This window comes from Gymnoscopelus microlampas (genome assembly GCF_963454915.1).
Source record: "Gymnoscopelus microlampas genome assembly, chromosome: 16".
Classification (NCBI taxonomy): domain Eukaryota; kingdom Metazoa; phylum Chordata; class Actinopteri; order Myctophiformes; family Myctophidae; genus Gymnoscopelus; species Gymnoscopelus microlampas.
Genome location: NC_139953.1, coordinates 50335886 through 50345885, shown reverse-complemented (window position 1 = coordinate 50345885; position 10000 = coordinate 50335886). Strand labels below are relative to the sequence as shown.

Sequence of the window (10000 nt, the reverse complement as noted above, 5' to 3'; positions counted from 1 at the left end):
ACACACACACACACACACACACACACACACACACACACACACACACACTGTTTCCTGTCATATGACGGTGTTTTTCCCCTTATTCACACACCTCCTGTTTCCTCCAGTGACATCATCATTACTGAGTTCTCCTTTAACTGTGAGAGGCCGCACATGGAACCAAATGGACCTTTATTGTGTCAGCAGCACTTTATAATAACTATATACTATAATATGTTCTATCATTTATAGATGCTTGATAAGGCATAGATAGTCCTGACTTTAGACAGTACTTGAGTAAATGTACTTAGTAGATTTGTTTTAAAAAGGTACAATAATTCAACAGTTTTCAAACACTTTAAAAAACAAACAAAAAAACCCATAAAAAAATAAAAGAATACGTGTACAAGCTCACAAAAACCGCTGGCAGTGGAGGATGAATTACAAACCTTATTTTGAGTCTTTTGGACAAAATGCCTTTTTTTTAACCCGGATGTAAACAAACCATGTCTCTGAGGAGAGACCAGTCATAGGTTGGTGAAGAGCGCCCTCTAGTGTACTCACTAAAAACAAGATCTTTTTTTTTTTGGATGCAATATTGTGTCCTTGGTAGAGATGCAAATTATCGATCAATTCATGAATTGATAATTGATAACCTTATCGACCGATTAACCGGTTAACTGATAAGCGGCTTTTTTTTAATTATCTGAGAATGTTAATTTCCCTCAATAAGGTCTAACATAAACATCTACATGTTGCTGATCTACAGAATGCAAAAGGCATATTATATTCATTAATCAAATATGTATTTGACCATTTGAGATACAGGCAATGGCATCTTTGGATGAGGAACAGAACATTAAAGGTAGGGTAAGTGATTTTCTTTGGTTAAAATAAGTGTTAAATAGCTCTATATTGTGATAGTACTCATTGCTATAGAGTGTTTGTTCAGTAAAAGGAGTCTCCTTGTCTCTCCAGCTCTTTATTAAACAGAAAATGCATTTTTGTTTCAGTTTCAGTTTCATTTCCAATTTTATCCAATCAGGATAGAGAACTCGATCAGGATACAGATTAAACAAGTGAAATTGGAAGTGATGACACTAAGAAATGAGCAGACAACATTGGAACTGGAACACTATACAAATTAAGCTTAAAAATTGGTACTTTCTCCTGATTGGCTGAGGTTTTGACACCTACCGAAAAATGTATTTTCTGTTTATTAAAGAGCTGGAGCTCCTGTTACTGAACAAACACTCTATAGCAATGATTACTATCACAATATAGTGCTTTAACCTTTTAACAAAATACTTTTTGTTTTAACCAAAAAATATCACTTACCCTACCTTTAAATGAAAAGTGCACTGTCTCGTCTGTCACATTATGCAAAATGATTAGCAGCATTTCTATAATCCCTCTTGAACTGTGAAAAGTGACAGTGAAATAACAAAGCCTGACAGTCAACTTGACACATATGACTGACTTAAAGTGAACATGAAACATCCTGGACTAGAACAGTCAACTTAAAATGTTAAGCTCAGGTTGACAAGTGAAAACGTCACTGTTTTGATAGGCTCTCTTCCTCATTATGCATAGATAGATAGGTAGGTACTAGGTACCTTATTTCACCCCGAGGGGAAATAGATAGATAGATAGATAGATAGACCTATTCATTTCTATTCAAGAATATCAGCATGTCTACGTGCTCAGGAGTGAGCCGTGAGCGCAGCCTGTTTACAGTAAGGCTAAGTGTACACGTTCAGAAGGGACTGAGTGGGCAGGGATACACAAGTATCGTCGTGACACTTTTGCCAACCTCGGAAACCTTCCTTCATTGGCTTTTTTTCCACCACTCGCCCACTTCATCTCCCAGTCCTTCTCCATGTAGTGGCAAGTGACTGTGATGTAGCTTTCTGTTGTTAATGACGTCCAACAATCTGTTGTCAGAGCTACCTTTGTCGTGGCTAACTGTGTTTTCAGGCTCTGCTTTTTTGACCCTGTAGCGTGCTTCTGTGTGGGTTGTTATGGTCCTCCAGAAGAGATATTGTACCCTGGCTCAATGACGTTTAACCCATTGAGACCTGAAGCCGATTCTACATGTCTCCTAAATCTCAGTATTTCTCACAGTTTTCTGGAAAACGTATGTTTCTATATCAGTGGTGCTCAAACTTTTCCATGTCAAGGACCCCCAAAATGATATTGTATTTGGGCCGCGGACCCCCATCAAAATATTTTGTTCCAGGGACCCCCCAGAAGCAACGATTTGAGTTAAAAAGTTCGCTTTAAAAATATATATATTCAAAGATTTGCACACATTTTCTCGATCTTTCAAAATAGCAGATCTACAAGCTCATAGCGCGGCACTTGGTGCCGCGCTATGAGCTTGTATATCTGCTATTTTGAATAGCCCAAAGTGTAAATAATGCCTTTTTAGCTCAAGTCTAAACATGACACAGTTCCAGGTCTTAATGGGTTAATAATAGCTCCTGAAACCCCTGGCCATCCACCACGTTTATCGGCATCATGTGTTTTGCAACCATGTTGCAAAATCCTCTGGGTAATGCTCTCCGCTCGTGCCTCATCACACGTCTTTTGTTTTGGGCAAACACCGCGGGTATTTTAGGTTGCGATCCACTGCTCTGCCCCAACAACACGACTGCAGGTGTGTTTTTAGCGGTGCCAACCGCTCAACGTTTGACTCTGTCCGTATGTCCGTCCGTATGTCATGTCCGTTTGTTTGTAGCACGGGATGAGCACGGCAAAGAAGCAACACATACAAACACAACACACACACACACACACAGACTTGAGGATTGCCTATGCCATCTCTCCTCTCATTGGCCCACACGTGCCACTGGTTATCAAAGAGGGTCCAGGGACCCCCAGCCTATGTTATGTCCGTCCGCCCGTATGAGCACGGGATGAGCACGGGATTTTAAACAGCTATAACTCCAGTTTGCAGCATGCCACCAAGTCCAAATTTGGTATGTGGACTTAGACCACCAATAGGGACGAGCATGAATTGCTGAAGCCCCGCCCCCTCTGTCTTCCCATTGGCTGGCCTTTAAACAGCCATAACTCAAGTTCGCAGCATGCTACGGAGTACACCACTTTGTACATGGACTAAAACCACCAATAGGGACGAACTGTAATTACTTAAGCCCCACCCCCTCTGTCTGCCCATTGGCTGGGCTTTAAACAGCCATTATTCCAGTTTGCAGCATGCCTACCAAGTATAAATTTGTTAAGTGGACTCAGACCACCAATAGGCACAAACTGAAATGAGTTAAGCCCCGCCCCAAAGGCACCGCTTCCTTCACACAGGGTGTGATTTTTTAGGTGGTACATTAACCTACTGGTTGAATTGCTGTTTGAAACAGCGTCACATAATTTTACACCTTGTATTTTTGTCTTGGTTTTTAACCCATTCAGTGCCAAACTTATTTCTGGCTTTATCACCCCTGTGCCAAGGCCAAAAATACATTGTAAAAAAAAAAGTGTTTAGGAGCCGAGATACAGCTTTTTCAGTAAGAAGTTAAACAGAAGTGAATGGAGCAGAAAATCTTCGAATCATCATATCTTGGGTTCTGAACATAAAAAAAAAGAACAGTTCTTTTTTTTTTAATTGTTCAATTAATTGTTAATTGTTTGATTTAATCGGATCATTTCTTACGGTAGTTAATCGAAAATCGATTAATTGTTAACATCCCTGGTCCTTGGCAGTCAGTGTGTTAATAAATCCACCCGTTTGAGTGTGAATTATTTTATAAAAGGTGTGTGACAGATTGAGACGTGGTTAGTGAGTGTGTTCAATAATAACACAATGTTTTATAAAGCTTTATTCAAACTGAAATCTGCTCCAAGACGTGTTATTGTGACGATGTGATTCATCTGAAGCATTCTGTGTGCTCACACACACACACACACACACACACACACACACACACACACACACACACACACACACACACACACACACACACACACACACACACACACACACACACACACACACACACACACACACACACACACACACACACACACACAGTATTCTGAACACTGTGTGAAATAATTAGCAGTCACAGCAGTGTTTGTGGGGTGGGGGGGGGGGGGGGTGTATTAACATTCTCTTTGTTTCACATGAGAATGTAGGCTGTAGTCTATAGAGACTCACTGCCTTGACACACACACACACACACACACACACACACACACACACACACACACACACACACACACACACACACTCACACTCACACATTTAAAAACCTTTCAAACATCGGCCTAAGGTGTCAAATAATATAGTCAAGTATACTTTTTACCCACGTGTGTGTGTGTGTGTGTGTGTGTGTGTGTGTGTGTGTGTGTGTGTGTGTGTGTGTGTGTGCATACAGCAGTGGGACCACAATCTATAAACCACACATAGTTCAGAGGTTTTATTTATCATATTTTGATAAATAAATATATGAAATATGTACTTAGAGTTTTTTAGAGTATATTTACTAAATATAGTGAAATATGTATGAAAAAATATGTAAATATGTAAATATGTTAAATAATGTAGCTTCACCCTGTAGACCTTCAGCTTGTGTGTTTGTTATGGTGTGTGTGTGTGTGTGTGTGTGTGTGTGTGTGTGTGTGTGTGTGTGTGTGTGTGTGTGTGTGTGTGTGTGTGTGTGTGTGTGTGTGTGTGTGTGTGTGTGTGTGTTTGTGTGTTTTTTTTAATGTGTGTGTGTTTGTTTGTGTGTGTTTGTAAGAAAGCCCAAGTAACCAACTAAATAATTCAACTGGAATCGACCCCCAGAGAGAGAGAGAGAGAGAGAGAGAGAGAGAGAGAGAGAGAGAGAGAGAGAGAGAGAGAGAGAGAGAGAGAGAGGGAGAGAGAGAGAGAGAGAGAGAGAGAGAGAGAGAGAGAGAGAGAGAGAGAGAGAGAGAGAGAGAGAGAGAGAGAGAGAGAGAGAGAGAGAGAGAGAGAGAGAGAGAGAAGAGAGAGAGAGAGAGAGAGGGAGAGGGAGAGGTTCATATCTGTACTGAGGTGACCTCATAGACATATGAACAGCAAGGAGCTTCAAACACATTAGTTACAAATGAATCAAACTGTTTTATACCAAGTGAAGAGAGAGAGAGTTAAGGGTGTGTGTGTGTGTGTGTGGGGGTCAGCTGACCCTAGACCAGCTGACGGACAGAGTGCTTGTCAACATCTGATGTATTATTTATACATCTATAAAACACACACACACACACACACACACACACACACACACACACACACACACACACACACACACACACACACACACACACACACATACACACTTAGTGATGCATCATAGCAGAAAGCCTCTAGTCATATGTATTTATAAAATAAATGTGATATATATAGTCTGTGTCTGTCTGTCTGTCTGTCTGTCTGTTGTGCTCTCTCTATCTCTCTCTCTCTCTCTCTCATGACCGTGCTCTCTGAGTGTGTATTAATATTCATATTCATGTTCATATAATGATGTCATAATGATCGTAGTGCAGTGTTCTTTTCTCACAGTAAAAGTTACATTGAGTCATTTAGAGTCATTTGAAAGCTTTTAGTCTAGTTTTAGAGACTTAATACATAACATGTTAGTCGACTAAAAGTACAGCTGATGGCGTCATAATGCCTGATTTATTCTTGTTGTGTTTCAAAAATAGCAGATCTACAAGCTCACAACGCGTCGCACTGCGACACTTTGTGAGCTTGTAGATCTGCTATTTTCGTAGTGCGACACGCCTGCCAAGCAAGCATACAATTACTTGATGTCCAGCAACATGTTTTGGTCATAGTTTTAGTCGACTAAATGAACGCTGGGTCATTGTTGACATGAAAAAGATTGAGAATCACTGATATATTATTATAGAAACATACGTTTAAAAGAAAAAAACTGTTAGGATTTAGAAGACATTTGTAGAATCCCCCAGAAGCAAAGATTTGAGTTCGCTTTAAAAAATATATATATATTCAAAGATTTGCACAAATGTTTCACGATTTTTCAAAAATAGCAGATCTACAAGCTCATAGCGCGGCACTCTCACCATAGAAAATAAAAAAAAAAATCGTTCCCAGTCTAAATGGATTTAAACACGTCTCTGCTTCTAGTGACTCATATTGTCTTTATAATGAATGGATATAGATTCAGTTTTATCCATTATTTTATTTCATGAAGGGATTTCATGGATTTCATGGATTTCATGCATGAACTCCAGGAGGAAAACAACATAAAATATGATCTTATGATCTTATCAATAAGTCATTATAATTACATCATGATTGCATCATCAATTGATCAGGCAGTGGATTTATAATGTGTTTTTTTTGCAGATTTAAATCCCTTTTCCTTTTAGTCATTTATATTATTATATTATTATTATATTATTATTATTATTATAATTACATTATTTAAATGCCTTCTGCAGAACTCCAGGCAAAACATAACCTGAGGTAAATAATGAACCTCTTCTCAAAAGCCATGAATACTGTAATAATCATAATCATAATACTAATACTAATCATAATAATTGTGTGGTTCATATTCTACTGGTTTTAACCAGAACATTTGGTCAATAAACTGTGTTTCCATATAGATTCATGCATATAGGAGTTTAAAGAGATACACACTGCTTTTAATCCTTACAGTGGGGCAAAAAAGTATTTAGTCAGCCACCATTTTGCAAGTTATCCCACTTAAAACGATGAGAGAGGCCTGTAATTTTCATCATAGTTATACATCAACTATGAGAGACAAAATTAGGGGAAAAAATCCAGAAAATCACATTGTCTGATTTTTAAAGAATTTATTTGCAAATTATGAGGAAAATAAGTATTTGGTCAATAACAAAAGTTCATCTCAATACTTTGTTATATACCCTTTGTTGGCAATGACAGAGGTCAAACGTTTTCTGTAAGTCTTCACAAGGTTACCACGCACTGTTGCTGGTATGTTGGCCCATTCCTCCACGCAAGATCTCACCCCGTAGGATCAATTTTTTTAATTTTTTTTTAAGAACGGTGAGCAAAAATCCCAGAACCACACGGGGGGACTTAGTGAATGACCTGCAGAGAGCTGGGACCAAAGTAACAAAGGCTACCATCAGTAACACACTACGCCGCCAGGGACTCAAATCCTGTAGTGCCAGACGTGTCCCCCTGCTTAAGCCAGTAGATGTCAGCCCGTCTGAGGTTTGCTAAAGAGCATTTGGATGATCCAGAAGAGGATTGGGAGAACGTCTATGGTCAGATGAAACCAAAATAGAACTTTTTGGTAGAAACTCAACTTCTCGTGTTTGGAGGGAGAAAGAGTGCTGAGTTGCAACCAAAGAACACCATACCTACTGTGAAGCATGGGGGTGGAAACATAATGCTTTGGGGCTGTTTTTCTGCAAAGGGACCAGGACGACTGATCCGTGTAAAGGGAATAATGAATGGGGCCATGTATCGTGAGATTTTGAGTGAAAACCTCCTTCCATCAGCAAGGGCATTGAAGATGAAACGTGGCTAGGTCTTTCAGCATGACCATGATCCCAAACACACCGCCCGGCAACGAAGGAGTGGCTTCGTAAGAAGCATTTCAAGGTCCTGGAGTGGCCTAGCCAGTCTCCAGATCTCAACCCCATAGAAAATCTCTTGGAGGGAGTTGAAAGTCTGTGTTGCCCAGCGGCAGCCCCAAAACATCACTGCTCTAGAGGAGATCTGCATGGAGGAATGGGCCAACATACCAGCAACAGTGTGTGGTAACCTTGTGAAGACTTACAGAAAACCTTTGACCTCTGTCATTGCAACAAAGGGTATAAAAAGTATTGAGATGAACTTTTGTTATTGACCAAATACTTATTTTTTTTTCTTATTTTTTTTTTTAATTTTGTCTCTCATAGTTGATGTATAACTATGATGAAAATTACAGGCCTCTCTCATCTTTTAAGTGGGAGAACTTTCACAATGGTGGCTGACTAAATACTTTTTTTGCCCCACTGTATATAGGGTGTGTGTGTGTGTGCGGGCGGGCGGGCGGGTGTGTGTGACAGCTATGTAGAGAGAGAGAGAGAGAGAGAGAGAGAGAGAGAGAGAGAGAGAGAGAGAGAGAGAGAGAGAGAGAGAGAGAGAGAGAGAGAGAGAGAGAGAGAGAGAGAGAGAGAGAGAGAGAGAGAGAGAGAGAGAGAGAGAGAGAGACTGTATCTGTCATAATGGCATTAAGGCTAATCTGCTTGAAAGAACATCCACTCCTGTTGCTTTCTGTAGCGCACTCACACACTGTCTGTCTCACACACACACACACACACACACACACACACACACACACACACACACACACACACAGAGGCTGTGATGTGAATAGCAGGTGTCAACTGCTCTGATGAGGTGTGTGTGTGAGTGCAGCTACATCTCAGATTAAATTAATATTCGAATATGCCTCGAATATAGGGAAATACATTTTATATTTGAATTAAAAACATATATATATATATATATATATATATATATATATATACTTTTTGTTATGTTTATTTGATAGGGACAATACAAAAAACAATGGATCAAGTTATAAAAACAAACAAAATATGTTTTATTGGATCTGAGCTCTTGATACATAGTTGTCTGTATTGTCTGTGTCAAATAAACACAATAAAGTGAAACCTCTTCCAGAGTAGAACTCTTTGAAAACACTGAGCCTGTGTGTGTGTGTGTGTGTGTGTGTGTGTGTGTGTGCGTGCGTGTGTGCGTGCGTGCACTAGAGGGTAGCATGGGTCCGGGTAGACCCGAATACCCGAGACCCGAACCGAGAACCGAACATTTTATTGAACCGAAAACCGAACAAAATATTGACTTGTCCGTCGGGCAGGTTCGGATCGTTTCCAATTCCCTCGGGGCTTGGTCGGATCCATTTGAAATAGATAGACCCGGGAGGACCCGAGCTTTTTTTTCTAAAACTATATATATATATATATCTCAGGGATTCCGTTAGCCAGTATTTACCGGCCATTGACCGGTAAAATGTTTAATTGGCCGGTAATTATAAACACCACCGGCCACCGTGGCCGGTTGGGAAAATGCTGTTATTAGACTATTTCATCATTTAAGCCTATAATTAATATTATTATTTGCATAAAGTAGTTGACTACAACCATTAAAATCATAATCATTTAAAGTTTATATCATGATCTGACTGTGTGGTTTAATTCTGACAGCCTGCTCTGCTCTGCGCTGCAGTTATAGAATAGCCTATTCGTTGTACGATGGTGTTGTGCGTTGTTAATATCAGAGCTACAAGCTCACAGCACGTCTCAACGCGCCGCTTTGTGAGCTTGTATGTCTGCTATTTTTGATACGCCACAACACAGCTGAGAGACACAGCTGTGTCTCCTCCTAATCAGTGCTGAGTAGGGTGTTCGCTCGGGTGTTGATAAACAGAACCGAGGTTCCGAGGTGACACTGATAGAATCTGAACCAAGCCGGACCCAATTGTCGATAAAGGGACCAGAACACGTGTGGGTCGTGGATATTATGCAAGCACAGTGACTGTCTGTCTGCAATGGATACAGTGGTGAAAGTTGGACGACGGTGTCGCGCAGGGAAAGGCTCTGGCACAGCTCGCCCCAAAACACCATCGCCCCCATTGTTCAGGCGGACCAGCGGTTCTTGTATTCTTGTATTTGTTTTACTGAGGATAAGGGTAGAAATAGGTTTAGGATTAGGTATAGTTTTACTGAGGTCAAGATTAGGAATAAGGTTAGGTTTAGGTATAGTTTTACTGAGGTTAAGATTAGGAATAAGGTTAGGTTTAGGCATAGTTTACTGATATGTTTATGAATGTTTAGGTATACCAGGCGAATACCGACGGATTTTCCCCGGTGGCGACTGTGTTTTGGGGCGAGCGCCAAGCGGGCGTTTTCATAGTTTGGGTATTCGTTGCGCAGCAGTTCACTTTCATGCCCACTTTATTCATTTCATTCAGGACAGGTCACACAATGGACAATTGATATGAATCTAGGCTCATTC

The 10000-nt window shown here is 40.2% G+C and overlaps 1 protein-coding gene across 1 annotated transcript in view; it reads left to right on the top strand.

The window, feature by feature from the left end:
• Nucleotides 1–10000, top strand: part of man1a1 (mannosidase, alpha, class 1A, member 1) — a gene marked incomplete at its 3' end in the record, with an annotated part of 113022 nt that overhangs the window by 23193 nt on the left and 79829 nt on the right. The gene's annotated exons all lie outside the window — the stretch shown is intronic.